Genomic DNA, 17,673 nt, shown 5'->3' on the forward strand with positions numbered 1-17,673 from the left:
AACCAGATTGTCGACCTGCAGGTGCTGAAATTAATAAAATCGTATGACTTTGGTGTGACAGGACTCAAAATCAGCCAGGGTTTTGAGGGTAGATCCATTTAGATTTTATTAAGTCCAAAGACAGAATGATATTCAAACATAGCTTTAATTTTGTTTTTGGTAGACTAAAATCCAGAATGTATAACTCTCTGAATAAAGAAAACCTAAAATTTTCTTGAAGTAGTAAAATAAACCCTGCCAGAGAGATCTCCTGGGTATTGAAACTTCATTGCCTGTGATATTAAATTGTCAGAGAGGTCTCTAAAGTACTTTTGGTTTAGGAGAATAAGCAGATGCCCTGCCAAGGCCCTAGCAAATTTTGGATTTAGCACAAGTCAGACACCTTTTTCAATAGGCAAAATGCATTCAGTCACCCTATTTTGCAAGCTGAAGGGTATAATAGTATGTTCATGGGCCATTCCATGCCCTAGAAGAGGTTAGTGAGCATTTTTTTTGCCAGTTAAATGTAGTAAACATGATTAGGAAAAGCAGAATAAAATGGGCGGGGGGAGGGCAGTGGCAGGAAGAAGTGCAGGCAGGTTCTGGCACTCAGCCTAGCCACTGAAACTCAGTTTTTTAACTAAGAGAAACCATATTCACTTCTTGTAATTTTTTAGGAAATTATCTCCCTCCTTTAGCTGACCACCTATTCAGTTTCACAGCTCATGCACAAAATGTAAACTTCCAAATCTTTCTATGTGTCTTTCAAGTGTTTTCTGCTTGGACATGTACATTTATTCTCACTAGTAACTCCTAGTTTGTTTATTTGTTTGTTTTGGTTTGGGGTTTTGGTGCTATTTGGTGTTTTGTGGGGTTTTTTTGTTGTTTTGGTTTTGATTTTCATATTTCCTGGAAGGTTCCATGCGTCGCAATGACTTCTCACAGGGTGATAATCCAAGAACATGCAAACATATAACACTTCTCCTTAAATAGGACGTTATGCCCAAGCTCATTAGCTGAATTCTCAGCAGGGCTAATTAGCTTAGGCAGAGCTCCATGGTGAGAGATATGTTACCTTTGGTTCCAGAGCAACAGTGTTTGGGTCAACAAGTGCTTTGCACAGTACTGTCCTCAGCAGAGTAAAACCGTCCAGGCTATCATCAGATATATGAGTTGCAGCAACCATCTTGAAAAGCTTGGCTGATTTGTATCTTCTAACCTGGTTAAAATAAGTGACTTCTGCTGCATTTACCTTTCCACACAACCTTCCTGAGTCTAATTCCATTAATCACTTTATAAACCAGTTTGTGTGAAAGCTGAAGCATGAAATGTGCTGGCAGGGCATTGCAGCAGGTGCACAGTCACCATGTTCTATCATGTATAACTTTGCAGAGATGAGAAACACTAAAGACTTTGTTAAAGTGATTATCTGTAATCCTAGACAGGGGGTAGTAGGCCAAAATTTTTCTCTCTGTTGAAGAAGAATCTGGTTAGAAACTAATCCAAATTATTGATGGGTCATTTGAGGCTCATTCTCATAACTCTGAATCTGTATTTTTGAGACAGATGGATGAGTTGACATTCTTGGTAGGACTTATGCTCCCTGCAAATACATAGTATACATATATACCCTCTGAAGTCTCGAATGTCTGTTTGGATGGCATTTTGCCTTCTCACAGGTCAGCACAAGTAACGGTAGGTTTATGTGGACAGTTGGCATTACCCTGCAAATGTCACTTTTTTCCAGGAATTCCTCATTCTGTGCCAGTATTACATATTGGCACCGCACGACTCTTTACACCTAATTACATGATTTGACACTTACATGACAGAACAGAAATGGTTGATTTGAGGAGGGAAAGAGAGGTTGAAATTTATGGTTGCTTTTACAAATATAGGTCATATGTTTTCAGACTTCTTGGAATATCAGTATAGAGCAGCAGTCATGACCCTTACTCTCTCTCATGTTCAAGTAATTTTCCTAAAAAGTTATAATTGCCATTGTCTCTTGTTTTTGCATAGATTAATGTCTGATAAGGCTAGGTCCTTCTACTAAGAAGTTTGTGTTATGCATGTACTGAACTTTTAAGGGGAAAAAAACTGAAAGAGAGAATTGTTCTGTTTCTTGTAAAATCAGGATAAGGAATAGTTTTCTGTTCTAAAATCCATTAGAAATAAAAAGTTAAGGTAATAAACCTAAATGTAGCACACAGATATCTGATATGAGAATTCGCAGAGTTATATTCTTTCTTTTCTAACACTATTTTCTATCTCATCTATGTACAGACCAATAGATAAAAAAAGAGGGCATTGTGAGATACTGAATTTGACCCTCACTGAATTATATATTGATACGGGTTGGAGCCAACTCACTGTGAGAGTGTGTGTGCGTGAGTGTGTGTGTGTGGAAGGGCTGGGCCTAGGCCTGCAAGTATGTTACAAGGCCTACCTTACTCAGATATTTTGCCTGGGAGGCAAAACCAAACTATATGAATGCATGAGGCTCCATGTGAGCTCTCTCCTCTCTTCCAGCCTGCACCATCTGAACCATCAAATCTTTGCAATAACTATTTTTCTCTCCTCTCTCCCTCTCTCTTTCTTCCTTCTTTCTTTACTCTTTTTCTCTTTTTTCTTCTTTTACTCTTTTTCTTCTCCTGTGGGTAACTTAAAACCAATGAACTGTGTTTTACTAAAGCTGGTATATTGATTGTCTGTAGTGTGTGTTTTTGTGTCTCTGTACTGGGTGTTTTAGTAGATGCTTTTCTTCAGTTATGTTACCTGCTATATGTAAAACCTTTTACCAAAACACCTTATTTCTCTCACCTAATTGAAAGAAATTCTCTTAGAGATAGCATAGTAGCGTTTTCTCTGTATGTGAACTCGAGGTAATAACGAACCAAAAGAATTTTTAAAAGTCTTAAATAAATGTAGCTGCTCTGAGCAGCTTGTAACTTAAAATCTGAAGTGTAACAAGTGTAAAAGAAATTCTGCACACAGTTACCACTACACACTCATTGGTACAGTAGCAGGTCAGCAGCAATAGCATATCCCTTTCTTCCTCTTTTTCTTACCCCTGTCCTCTCCCTGTCCTCTCCCTCTCTTCTCCTCCCCTCTCCATTCCAATATTGGCAATGTCCACTGTTTTCATTGAAAGACAATGTCTACTGAAAAACAATGTCCACTGTTTTCATGGCTGAAAGACCATGATCCAATTAAAATGGCCAGTTTTGAAGAAAACTAAGCAAAACCCCCAACCAACCAAAAAGAATAGTTTTCTTTTGGATTAGTGAACAGTGGATCCAACAAGCACCCAGACTGCAACAAGGAAAGGTGGAGGACCAAGGCTCTCCGTTTTGTCGTCAGTGAGATATTAGATTAGCTCAGCAGCTCACAGAAAAACATGATTAGGTGCTTTCCTCCAGACCAGTGAAATCTTTGGCTTTTCATTTTGACAGGTAGCTTACTTTGTGGAACTAATTAAGCCTGACTGGGATTCTTACTCCAATTAGCAAGATGATCACTTTTTACTGAGGATATCTGCTAAACAGCTTCACAGCCTTCTCACAATAAGGTCACTTTCTTCCATCAGATCTATAAAGACAAGTAAGCTCTTCCACATTCACTAGAAGAAGCCTAGAGAATGTCGGGTATTGTAACAGAAAACTTTTATAACATAATTTTCTTGCGACGTAGAGAGTGAAGACTTAAATGACTTGAATGTTTCTGTTTAAATACAGTTAAAGTAGCCTGGATGCTCATACCCACATCATTTCAGCTAATTATCCAATGAAGACATAGCCATACCTAATATATTTTAAATAATACTAGCATTAATATAGCAGTAAGTATAAATAAAAGTAATTAGCTTCATGATCCAGTTGCTTAAACCTGTTTTCTTTCAACTTTCCTGAACTATTTAACCCTTCCACTCCTCCTAAAGTAATCAAAGGAAAGTAAGAAGGGATGAGGAACGTGTGTCTTACCTTTTCCCTTTTACTAGTTTGTGGGATGGATTTACCATACAGAGAAAAAGTAGAGCATCCCACAAAGTGGTACACATTAAATAATTAATTTTTGTTCATACAACCCTTCCCAGAAGCTTACGGTTACATCTGGGTATTTTTTCCAGAAGGGATGTAAAGGTACAATTGTATTTTAAAAGCAAGCATTTAATATGGGTTGCAAACAGTCACAATATGACTTTGTCTTAAAGACCTATGGAAAAGTTAATATATCAGTCATAAAGAGCTTGCCTGCTACAGCTGCAATTGTTTAAGAAGGAATTACTCCTCATCCACTAAACACCTCACATATTACCCTCATATGTGAAGCAGTCTCTGAGAGTTTAATTTATTCTAACTAACTACAGGAATCAACTTATATGCCTTTATGGTTGTTGAATCTAAACTAATAGCTCAGACTTTTCTGATAGCTGATAAAGAGATTGAAGCATTTACACGTAGTGATTCAGATGGAAAGAATCACTTCTAGAGGTGCCTCTCCTTCTCTTCGGTGTCTGTATAGGAGTCCTGGGCTTTTTGGTTTTGCACTGCAGTAGAATTAGATGGAATAAATGTGGGTATGTTTCTGGGTTCATTCTTAGTTCAGTTCAGTATAAGTAAATTGAGTTTGCCTAAATGACTTGCGTTGCTTTCTTAAAACAATCTGGTTTATTTGGCCTGAAATGGGCCGGCAGTAGTCATGAATCCAGTTATCACATCTCAAGTGAGGAATGATAACTAACAGCAATGGAGCTGTCATCTGCTGAACAGCTCCAGCTGTTCTGTAAACCAGCATCTGGCTATATCCCAAAAAGTTAAAAAAATAATCAAGGCACATTCTAAGTTCTTTTAATCAGTTATTTTTGGGCATTATTTTTATTAGATGTAATAACATATAATGTAAAAAGGCGTTACTTTTCTAAGATGTTTAATATTTAGTACATAAGCTTAAAAGTTTAAGAAATCAAAATTAAATATGCACAGTTTTGTGTAACTGGCTTGTACAGCCCTATGTATTTCTGTAAAAATAGGCTACATCTTATGCTTAGAAATATTTTATTTGCAATATATTTCTTTGCAACAATTTATTTTAAAATAACTTCTTAGTAATTTCTCCAGTAATATTTTTTGCCTAAATCTTCTGTAACAGTAACAAAAAAGAGGGGAACCCCCCCCAAACAACTCATGTTAATATTTGCTCAGACAGGCATGCGTAAAGTTTCTGGAGATTGTCCACTTTTGTGAGAAACATAATTGGTAGAAAGTTGACTCTCTAAATTGAAGACGTAAAGAAATCTAAAGATCAGAGGGAAAAATGCTGTTTGGTGGGAGAAATTTGGGTATTATATCTTTTAAACTGCACAGGAGGTCAGATCGGAGAACTGATATGCTGGGAAAGGTTGGGAAAGAGTGGTGTAAAATACACACCGATGAAATATAAACTGCATATCTCAGTGGGTCCTATGGCTCCTCTGTGGTTCCTATGAATGTCTAGGGAGCTCACTGGTGTTTCTGTATAAGGCAATAAGGATGAGAAAGGAGTAGTGTGTTCAACTCCAGGTCCCTCAGCATTCATCATTCAACTCTGAGGTCCCCAACATAAGAATATAGACCATAGAGCAGCCTTCTAGTACCTAAAGGGGACCTAGAAGAGAGTAGAAGGGATTTTGACAAGGGCATGGAGAGATAGGACAAGGGAAGTGACTTTACACTTAAAAAGAACAGATTTAGATTAGTTATGAAGAAGTAATTCTTCACTGTGAGGGTGGTGAAGCAGTGGAATAGGTTGCCCAGAGAAGTTGTGAATACTTAATCCCTGTGTTCAAGGCCAGGTTGGATGGGGCTTTAATAATCTGGTCTAGTGAAAGTTGTCCCTGCACATGGCAAGGTGGTTGGAGCTAGATAATCTTTAAGGGCCCTTCCAATTCAAACTATTCTATGAGGCTATGATTCTATGGAAGTTAAATAATCCCCAGTTCAAACCCAGAATATCCCAGTTTCTATGTAGTGTTATCCTTCTGAAATACAACAGTGTTTTCAGTGGATGTCCTGCTCTGCCCTTAGACCATCAACCTGGCATTTTTCTTACAAATGTCACTTGGAAATACGTTCCTCTTGTGACCTCACACTTAGCATTACAAGTGCCCCAGAAATCTTCTAACATGAAGCAAGTGAGCTACTGCAAAGTCTAGAGAGGAGTGAGAGGAATGACATTTTAAGGGGCAACCAATTTTTTGCAACAAAGTCTAAAGGTGACAAAAGCATCTGGGCCAGAATTAAAGAACTTGCTTTGAGAAGTCCAGATGTATTTTTCTAGGATTTACAATTGATCAATGGTGGGTCAAGAGAAGAGAAAAAAGCCACTGAAATATCAGCACCTAAATATTCATTGGAACACTTGCTGTTTCTTGGTATGATAATATATTGAAGCAATTCATGTGTAACCTTTCCCCAAAAAAGGCCATGCTCTTTAAAATCTAAAGCTGAATATGCACTAAAAAAAGTTGTACTGCTTCACTATTTTCCTCTGAGAGATATGCCAAATCTGTAGGGGAAAAGAATCTGTTTCACCTAGATAATTATCTCCAGTTCTGGTGACACTGCATAAATGTACTGCAAGACATCAGTCTTTTGAAGATACTCAATACTTATACAAAACTAATACAAAGGCATGCTTTCCTCATTTGAAGAAGAAGAGAATATTAGAGCATATTCCAGATTTTTTTTTTTTTCAGAAGAACTATCAACACACTATCAAGAACTACTAAAAACTGATTTTTAACTAGCATTTTTGCCTTTGGAGTTCATGATGTCATTTTTTTTGAGAACTACCAGGGCTTGGAAGGCTGATGAGACCAGAAAATTCACTCATCAATTCCTTAACGTACAAGTAAGCTTTAGAAAAGCATAGGTAGGTTTACAAATAGGCTTTAAAAATAGCTGTGCTCTGCAATTCATTCAAATGTAAGCTGGTCTCTGTCCAGACAGGTCTCAGGACTGCCTACAGGTCATTGATGTTGTGACTGAGCATACTGTCCTCACCAGCAAGGTAGTAGGTATTAGCCCCAGAGCAGTATAATAGCTGGTGCAATGGCCACTCATTTATGGACTTTATGTTCTATTTGAGAGTCAAACTTCTTTAGAATTGTTTTTCAATACTACAAGTAGCTGAGCCCATGTAATATTCTAGTTTCCTGTTTCACAAGCCTCATTTGAATGTCATCACTCTCCCAAATGAGAACAGCAATAACCTTGTTTCGCTTACCAGCGTGCCAAGCTAATGACGAATGGAATATGCAGCAAAGTAAAAAATCCATAGCAGTATTACCCCAGATAATATGACTTCATGAGGACCTATTATATCTCACTATGGCCTCAATATGTTGTGAAATCCATACCTGATATATATGTACAATAAGAAATACAAGTGTGAGATTAATCTCATCTAAGTTTAACCATCAAAAACTTAATTACTAAGCTTAGTAAGTTGATGCCTCTCCTTAGAGAATACAGAGAGAGAAGCACCACTATTGAAAACAACATGACCAAAGCTATTTCCTACAAAATGTGCATTTAGATGTTCAAGAGAACCTGTAGATATTTGTAATTAGGAGAGATAAAAATCTTTCATGTGGTCATATATCGTTCTAAAGAGGAGATAAGAAGCTATCAGTCTACAGAACTCATAACACTTGCTTAACAATATAAACAGCCTAAGGTGACTAGCTTAGACTCAATGACATGCCTGACACAGTATGGCCTAAAAGTTCTTTCTTCAATGATTCCAGAATCATGGAGTAATAGAATAGTTTGAATTTGAAGGTACCTTTAAAAGTCATCTCATCCTGGCAATGAGCTGGAAGACATCTTCTACTAAACAGGTTGTTCGAAGCCCCATCCAGTCTGACCTTGAATGTTTCCAGGGTTGAAGCACCTACCACTTCTCAGGGCAACCTGTCCCAGTGTTTCACTATCTTTACTGTAAAAAATTTCTTCCTTCTATTGGTCTGAATCTACCTTCTTTTAGTTTAAAACCATTACTCCTTATTCTATCATAACAGACCCTTGCTAAAAAGTCTGTTCCCATCTTTCTTATAAGCCTCCTTCAAGCACTGGAGGTTTACAATGAGGCCTTCCCAGAACCTTCTCTTCTCCAGGCTGAACAACCTCAACTCTCTCAGCTTTTCGTCACAGAAGAGATGTTCCAGTCTTCTGATCGTCTTTATCACCTTCCTCTGGACCTGCTGTAATAGTTCGGCGTCTTTCCTGTACTGAAGACCCCAGATCTGGATGCAGTACTCCAGCTTGGGTCTCACCAGAGCAGAGGGAGAGAATGAATTCCCTCTACGTGCTGGCCATGCTTCTTTTGTTACAGCCCAGGATATAGTTGGCTTTCAGGGCTATGAGCGCATTTTGCCAGTTCATGTTCTGTTTTTCATCCACCAACACCCCCAAGTCCTTCTCAGAAGGACTGATCTCAACCCATTCATCCTACAGACTTTAATAATAGTAGGGATTTTCCTGACCCAGGCAGGACCTTGAACTTGTTGAACCTCATGAAGTTCCCATGGGCCTACTTCTCAACCTTATCCAGGTCCCTCTGGATGGCATCCTGTCCCTCAGGCATGTCAACCACACCCCTCATAGAACACTTAAGATTGGAAAAGACCTCTAAGATCATCTAGTCCAACAGTTAACCTAGCCCCACTGTGTTCATCACTAAACCATGTCCGCAGGTGCCACATCCACACACCTTTTGAACACTTACAGGGATGGCAATTCCATCACTTCCCTGGTCAGCCTTTTCCAATATCTGACTGTAGCATTGATATAAACAAGACCCTCCTGGGATGATGGAAAATGGACAATCCTTTATTAATGGCTGAACAAGTTCTTATATTAGAAAAAGGTGCCGTAACACAACGTGAGGGGGGCAGCACAGTCCTATCCAATCACTTTAAAGCTTCTTCCCAGGACACTTCTAATTGGTCATCTTTTCGCGGCCTCCGTCAGAACTTCAACTTCCAGTGTACACCATGACCATTACGCAACAAACATCCTGTATTTACTTGCTTGTAACCCCACACCTGACCACCCTTTCAGTAAAGAATTTTTCCCTAAGGTCTAATCTCCCTCAGCTTGGAGTCACCTGCAAATTTTCTGAGGGTGCACTCAGTCCCACTGTCTGTGTCACTGATGAAGATGTTAAACAATAGTGGCCCTAGTATGGACCTCTGAAGGACATCACTCATCACTGTTTTTCATCTGGACGTTGAGCTGTTGACCGTCTAAGTACAAACATCCAACCAATTCCTTGCCCACTGAACAGGCCATCAAATCCATACGTCAACAATCTAGAGAGAGGATGCTACAGGGGATTGTGACAAAGACCCTACAGAAGTCCAGATAAATGACATCCATAGCCCTTCTCTTGTCCACTGATGTAGTCACTCATTGTAGAAGACCATTAGGCTGTTCAGGCAGGACTTGCCTTTGATGAAGCTGCGCTGTCTTGAATCATCTGCCTGTCCTCCATGTGCTTTAGCATGGGTTCTAGGAGGATCTGTTCCATGATCTTCCCAGGCATAGGGGTGAAGCCAACACGTCAGTAGTTCCCAGGGCCCTCCTTTCTACCCTTTATAAAAATGGGTATGTTTCCCTCTTTTCACTCAAAAGGGACTTCACCTGACTGACATGACTTTTCAAATACAGCAGAGAGTTGCTTGGCAATTGCATCAGCCAATTCCCTTGGGGCTCTGAGATACAGCTCATTGGATCCCATAGACTTATGTAGGTTTAGGTTTGTCAGGTGTTGTCAAACTTTCTCATATTTTTTGCCTTATGTTTTCAACCAGACCCGGATCTGGATGAGAAAGGGTGTCAACCCTGATCTTCTTTTACAGAGGGGGGGACTCTGCTCCCCCAGTCCCTATCCTGCTGTCCATCCACTTGAGAGGTGTGGATAGAGAGGTTGCCAATGAAGGCTGAGGCAAAGAACAAAGAGTAATAGTGAATGGGGTAACATTAGACTGGTGGCCTGTCACTAGTGGACTTCTCTAGGGCTCCATCTTTGGCTCTGTGCTCTTCAACATCTTCATAAACTGCTAGGACACAGGACTGGAGGGGATATGAAGCAAATTTGCAGATGTCACAAAACTGGGAGGAGCTGTTGACTCCATTGAAGGCAGGGAGGCCCTGCAGAGAGACCTCGACAAATTAGAGGACTGGGAAATTGTCAGCCATATGAAATTCAACAAGGGAAAGTGCCAGATTCTGCACCTGAAATGGAACAACCTCAGATGTGTGTACAGAGCAGGGAATGAGTTGCTGGAGAGCAGTGCCACAGGAAGGGACCTGGAGGTCCTGGTCAGTGGCAAGTTGAATATGAGTCAGCAGTGGCAGCCCTGGCAGTCAGGAGGGCCAACCGTGTCCTGGGGGGCATCAGGCAAAGTATCACCAGCCAGTCAAGGGTGGGGATTGTCCCACTCTGCTCTGCGTTGGTGCGACCTCACTTTGAATATTGTGTGCAGTTTTGGGCACTACAGTATAAGAAAGACATTAAGCTGCTAGAGAGTATCCAAAAGAGGGCAAAGAAGATCATGAAGGGGCTTGAGGGGAAGCTGTATGAGGAGCGGGTGAGGTCACTTGGTCTGTTCATCCTGGAGAAGAGGAGACTGAGGGAAGACCTCATTGCAGTTACAACTTCCTCGTAAGGCGAAGAGAAGGATCAGGCATTGACCTCTTTTCTGTGGTGACCAATGACAGGACCCAAGGAAATGGCCTGAAGTTGTGTCAGGGGAGGTTTAGGTTGAATGTTAGGAAAAGGTTCTTCACCCAGGTGGCTGGGTGCTGGAACAGGCTAGGGAAGTGGTCACAACACCAAACCTGACAGAGTTCAAGAAACATTTGGACAATACTCTCAGACACATAGTGTTACTCCTGGGGATAGTCCTGTGCAGATCTAGAAGCTGGACTCAATGATCTTTGTGGGTCCCTTCCAACTCAGCATATTCTGTGATTCCGTGAAAGAAGGTGCTTGGAACCTAAGCCTTCTCCTTGCCTGAGCAGCTGGAATTTTGCTTTCCCAAAATTCAGTGTCCTGACTTAACTCTTTAACTGACCCATATCCCTCAGGACTGCAAACTACACTAGTGTACAATCACCATAGTCCAGACTGCCTCCAATCTCTGTCACCAATTAGCTCACTTGCACTGGTGATGAACAGGTTCACTATGGCATCCCCTTTGGTTAGAGTTGTCTATTACCTGTCTTCAGAAGTTACCCTCGATGCACTCCATGGGTCTCCTGATTTCCAACAGCTCTCTGCACTACAGAAGTCTTAAATGTTCCTCAGTCTGGACAAAATCATTCTGGAAATCTCATAGTTTTGCCTGCAATGTAAACTTTCAGACAGATCTTCTGTGGAACTTACAAATCACTTTGCCTTTTGCATTCTTTCGTAATGCTGTTTTTCTGATGCTTGAGAAACTCATCTTTGTCAACTCTGTATTTGAAAAAGATTAATTAATTTTTAACAAAACAACATTCATTTTCCTCACTCTAAAATTCATTTTAACTCTTACCAGATTTCTTTCTATGTTTCATGAGAAAAAAAATTGAGTCATCTAAGTTGTGAAGTTATCTTTACATCTCAAAATTTGTAATAGATCATTTACTACCTCCTGAAACATTCCCGGGGCATTCATGACTCATGAAGGTATTCATTGGGTCTGAAACCTCTGTGGGTGTCTCAAAAGTAGTTCTTGCTTTATCTGTAAGTGTTAGTTTCATGTGGTGACATCCAAATGCTGAAACCAAACTACTGAAAGATTTTTCTCCTGATACTTTAATGAGTTAATCAGATAAGTATGGAAATGGGTAGCTGCCTTCAATTGACTGAAGTTTTTCGTAGTCAACAGAATCCTTTACTTACCATTAGATTTATTTTTTTTTTCAAATTGTGATTAAGAGGTTCAAATAATATGCATATGGTTTATCTACACTGGCTTTCAGAATGTGATTAATTACCTTTTTACCATTGTCTTATGTAGTAAGAAGTTGTTCAATGGAAACACTCTGGGACCACATTCCAGCCTTACATCCAGCAATAATTTTCTCAGTCTTATTTTTGGGGAACAGCATAGTAATCAAGGGCTAAATCAATGGCTCTGATGTCTGCTTTTTGCTACACATAGGTGTTTTTTTCTAATACTGCTTTCAAATACCTAACAGATGAGAATCTTAAAGACATTTATAATGTTGGACATTATTCAATGATCTTATTTCTAATTACTCATTTGCCCTATGCATTCATAATGATGGCTCTTACCCAGAATTCTAGTTTTAGTCTAGGTTGAAATAGAAGGCCAAAATAGAATTTCTCTCTTCAAACAATTTGGAAAGTTCATTTTGACTGTGCCTTTCCTAGACATTATGCTTAGCTGAAAGAAGAGTAATTCGTTACATTCACATAGTAGCTACAGGAGGTATCCTTATCGCTGCAAGAATCTAAATTTCCTCATACCCATTCACTAGCAGTATCTGAATATTTGTCAAGATTGTCTATTTCCTTATCGTAACACAAGTTTTAAAAATATTTTTCAATTAAATTCTCTCTCAACATAACATAAAAAAATATAATTTAGCATAAGAAATAGCCATTAATATGAAAAAGTCCCATATTCTGCATGAGATGGACTTTTTCTGTTGTCTATACTACCTGGGTGATGATGAACAGTAGCCTATATATTTTCTCCAGTATATACTGGAGAAAATGCTTTCTTTCTGTCAGCACAGCTTATTATTTATAGGGCAAAGTTTGTTCACAACATGAGTTCAGTGTCACTAGGCTTTTCCAGTGTCAGTATCCTCAAGCATGTAAATGATACTGAGAATTTCTCTTAATTATCAATTGTATTAGTAACTTCTAATTTCTTTCTGACTTCTGGCTTTCATATGGCTTAGAAATTGGCTCTTCAGGAGCCTTTGCCTCCACTGCATTTGCAAATGCCATCTGACTTAGGCTAGTTTAGGCACTGAAAGTGGTCTAGCCACAGCAGTGTAGGACTCCACAGGCTAATTTCTTTTTTTTATCTTCTCACCAAGAAGCTTGTTTACAGCTAGTCAGTGTATGTCTTTATTGTGTCTCAACATAGAAATACTATTTGGCCTATTCCTTTAAAAATCTATTACGACAAAAGGCAATGACACTAAGGACTGTGGAATTAGTGCTACCATGAAATAGAGAATAAAACTGAAAATATAACTTTGAGGATACTACTGTTTATCTTATTCCAGTAAATTTAGACAGGTAAGTTTCTTGTTAGAAGAAAGCAATTCTTAGTGTGTCTCTGGTGTTTTCATATCATGTGTGGCTTGCCTGGAAGGGACAGAATGAAATGCAAGTGCTTCTTTTATTTACTTTGTCTTAGGGAAAATCAGAGACCTGATTAAAGAGGAGTAAGAGAAGGAAAGTCTCTCTGGGCTCTGTTCTGCAACATAACATCTCAGTGGTTGCTGGAATCACAAGCTCTTTGGGTCTTTCACACTGGTAGTTATAAATCTTCTTCTTTAGACCCAGGAGCCTAGTGTAAAATCCAAGGAGCTTAGAAATGTTACCTTAATGCTATTCCCTCAACTGTGCTGAGAGGAAAATGAACTTGCTTACCCTGTTTATTGCAAGCCATATTCTGAAGCCTTCATTTACCTCTGGCAGTCATGTAATTGAGCCAATTTCTGTGATTGTTTATTCTTTAGCCCTACATTCAGAACTGGTGAGAGACAGAATTTAAAATATATCAGATGCTCAACAGCCCTAAAATACTCCATTAAAAAAAAATCCTAGTCCATGCTAAAAGTTTTGATGTTGAGTCTAGCACTTGCAGTTCAGACTGACTGAAGCACATAGAAAGGACAATAAAGTGTAAGTTATCCCTATTTCACATAGAAAACATTTGCTTTTTATAATGAAAATAATAGTGTGGAGGAGCATGCTAATTTTATCCTATTGTAATCACATTACATATGTAGTAGGAAGGATGTTTATGCAATGGAATGGCTGTGTATTCATCCTTAAATATATTGCAGCTCAAAGTATCCATACATGGCATAGATCCTTCCCCAGGAACTGGAGTCTCATCTGCGGCTGCGCAAAACCTTAGCTTTATACACCAGAATTTTCTAACTGCCTGTCAAGGGGGATTAAAAAAAAAAGAAGTGGTTTGCCTACAGAGAAATTCATCCCTTCTTGATTTGTTGGATAATAGGTGGTGTTAATTTAATTGAATGTTGTAAAATACTTAATCTCAAATGGATTTTTACTAGAACAATAGTACAAAAATCTGTGTCTTTCTAAGAAATTACCTTCATAGATACCCTTGATTCTTTTTGGAAAAATATTTTTTTCTGCTGTGGTGGTTCCAAACCACTGGGGAATTTAACTCCAAACAAACTGCTCCCCTTCCTCTCACTACCTCCAGTGAGAGAGGGACAAAGGTAGACACTATGGGTTGAGATAACTATTTATTGAAAACAAACAGCAATGGAATAAGAAAGGCACAGTAACAGGAGCAATATTTATAACAAAAGTTTACGAAAAAGAGGGTGATTTACACCACCTTGACTCAGTTCTGTGTGGCTGCCTACTCAAAGCAAGATGACGGACATTCCACAGCTAGCAGTGACATGCAGTTGTTCCCGAGATAAAGAAAAGATGGTGGACGCTCTCCACAGCTAGTGCCACGTGGTGTCCCCAAACAAAGACAAGATGGAAGATACTCTGCAGCTGGTGTTCCCCGTCCCCTAGCCGAAGACAACAAAAAACAGTGACAAACAAATCCCCCAAAAGCTGGATCATCTGCATTGAGCTGTACTGCCCTGCTCTGCTTGGGTTCGATTCCATGCTGCACCACCCAGCTTTGCTCAGGTTTGACTTTGTTCCACACTACCAGCTCTCCTCAGCTGTGTTCTCTGCTTTGGAGTCACCTCCACAATTCTGCCTGCTCCATTCCTGGACCGCACAGCTCAGCTTGCTCTCGGCTCAGCTCGAAAATATTTGATGGCATCAGCTAGATCTTTGAGGATTCTTAGATGAATCCCATCAGGTTACTTGCATAGGTTTGTAAGTATCCAGCTGAAGTAGCAGATCCTGCACAATTTCAGCGTTGACAGAGAGTCAATCGTTCTTGCAGTCACAGTCCTCTAGCTCGGGGCACTGAGACTTGACAGTAATTGGCTGGGCTTGGCTGGGCTCAGCTCACTGCCGCTTCACTTCCCACAGCAGCTTCAAGCACCAGTGCTGTGGCATGCGCACTCTGATGGGCTCAGCTGTGTTCACTTCTTGGAGTTGTGTTCTTCCCTAGGGATGGGAAGGGACAGACAGCAGCAGGAGAGGGACAGAGACCTCAGCCCTGGTCTCCAGCTACTTTCGCAAGGAAGAAATGGAACAAAATTATACACTTCCAGTGTACATTCACCTTTTTCTTTCCTCCAAAACCATGCCCCCCATGATGATGTGAGTGTATAGAACAGAAGCTAGCCATGCCCACATGTCTCTAGGCTCCTCCTCCCTGCAACTAGGACATCTCTTTAACCTGCTCAAGAAGCTAATATGTTTCTAATATCCTAAAATTTAACTTTCAATCAAAGAATATACAGAACTTTTTTTAGTGTGATCTTTTTAACTTGGAAATCACCAGGGTAAAAATGATTGTAAACCTACTAAGACATAAAATTTTGTTTCTCATTTTGTCCTTCAAAAACTTGTAATCCAGTTTGTCTACAGTACAGATGGCAGGAAACATTCTATTTCCTGAAATCTCTCCCTAATCTAAGGGGAAAAATTGGTAAGAAATTCCAAGTAGTCATACTAAAAGACAGAAAGATACTAACATTACAATCTCTGTTGTTAACCTCCATGTTCATACAGGTTCTATTGCTAGGATAAGAAAATGATAACATTGGTCTTCTGGTAATGATCAGGTAACAAGATCTAGTCTGATGTTCCTAAGTACTGATAACTAGCAGTATGCTTTTTTCCTTTTTATCCTTTAATAATTTTTTTTTTTTGGTGCATAATAAGAATGTACATGTCTCAGAAAAGTTTAATTTTAGTTTAAGGAACTGAGGCAGAACAGCTGACTCATCAGTGACTGTAATCATTTGTTTCTGCAATAATAGGGTCAAAATAAAAGATGTCACTGAAGCAGCTTTCTTGTTCATTCATGGTAGTCGTCAGCTTAATAATGATAATGATAATAGTAAAGGCAGATTGAGGGTAGTTCATTAAGTAGCTACGGCTTCAGAGTCAGCATCAGAATGTGAATCCTGTGCTCATGAGAGCTCCTACACAAAGGTGCTATAAACTAGTGGCTGTATGCACAACATATTACCATGAAGAACCACGTAACCATGAAGCGGAATTATTCTCTCATGCTTCTATACCAAATGAAGAGAACTTTCTGCAATGTGTGAAATAACATCTGTGAGTAGGCACCAGTCCTGTTCATGAGTACAATACTTAAATCCCACTGAAATGATTTTTGTTCAGAGGATAAAATTTATCAACAGCAAATGACTGGAAACTAAATTTTCTAGTATATTGCTCTTTTATGCAGCATTTTCAGTGTGTTTAGACATTCATGAGTCAGAATGATTTAGCCATTCAGATTGGCGGCAGTTTATGTGCTATTTGCAAGAAAGTAGATGATTGTAACAAGGTGCAAAGCTTCAAAATACCTTGCCCAGATGTATTACCTCTATCTCTTTTTCACTATATCCACTCTTACTTCAGGTATTTCAGTCGTTAGAAAGTTCCATTTCAATAAGGTATCTGAAAATCCCATGTTATGTTCTATGAAATTTTCATGAGTTAGAGCTCTGTGCCTAGCAAGAAACTTATATAATTGCAATCTATGTCAGCAATAAGATGTTATTATAATAAGCTCAAAAATATTAATTAATCTTATTTTCATCCCATTTTTATTTTGCTATATTGTCTCAGTGATAGAACACAAAGGTAGAACCATTACTTATTTTCAAGAAAGACTTATAAAATACATATGCAGTAGAGAAACTAGCTTTTTTTAGGAGAAAAATTCATAATCAAATCAAATTCCTCCTCATTTATAATTTACAACTACTAAATGGCTAGTTACCTTTAAAAAATAGAAGGAAAAAATTAAACCCATTTTGAATGTATGATATACCGTTGTTGCATTTAAACAGGGGAAGACATAAACAGTGGTAACAGAGAAAAAGAACACCAACAATGAGATTTCAAAGTATATTTAGAAATTGCATATAGTAATAAAACAAAGAAAGTTTATGTTTTACATTTTTTTCTCAATTTCAATATTAGTGATGTGTGGAAAACATTTCTTCTGCATACACATGATAATTTTTTCTCAAGGTTAAAATCCATTTCTGGGTACTTCTACGGTGGAAATAAAAACATCTGAATGGGGAATGAAGTGACCAAACAAATACGTGATCTTTGAATTTCCTCCTGATTTGAACTGGAGCTCATGATAGCTGTCATGGGCATTCTTATTCAAAAAATGAAAATGCCACGTCAATGAAGACTGAGAGTTATGTAGAAAAATTAAATTTAAATGAAATAAGTGTATCTAATTTTATCTTTGTTATATAGCACATGAAATACAGTGGCCTGATGCCTCTATCAGAAAAATTCAGA

At 38.9% G+C, this 17,673-nt stretch overlaps 1 long non-coding RNA gene across 3 annotated transcripts in view; it reads left to right on the forward strand.

Annotated features, from left to right (window-relative positions):
- Positions 1 to 17,673, forward strand: part of LOC135409711 (uncharacterized) — a 32,646-nt gene that overhangs the window by 6,906 nt on the left and 8,067 nt on the right. Inside the window, exon 2 of one of the 3 annotated variants that reach the window (XR_010428332.1) lies at positions 14,712 to 14,904. The exons of 1 other annotated variant lie outside the window; for it this stretch is intronic. This is a non-coding gene — a long non-coding RNA (uncharacterized LOC135409711). Of the gene's footprint in view, positions 1 to 10,449; positions 14,905 to 17,673 lie in introns of those variants that run through there. One more of the 3 variants, XR_010428330.1, reaches the window with a different exon arrangement.

This window comes from Pseudopipra pipra, chromosome 2 (assembly GCF_036250125.1).
Source record: "Pseudopipra pipra isolate bDixPip1 chromosome 2, bDixPip1.hap1, whole genome shotgun sequence".
In the NCBI taxonomy this organism is placed as follows: Eukaryota; Metazoa; Chordata; class Aves; order Passeriformes; family Pipridae; genus Pseudopipra; species Pseudopipra pipra.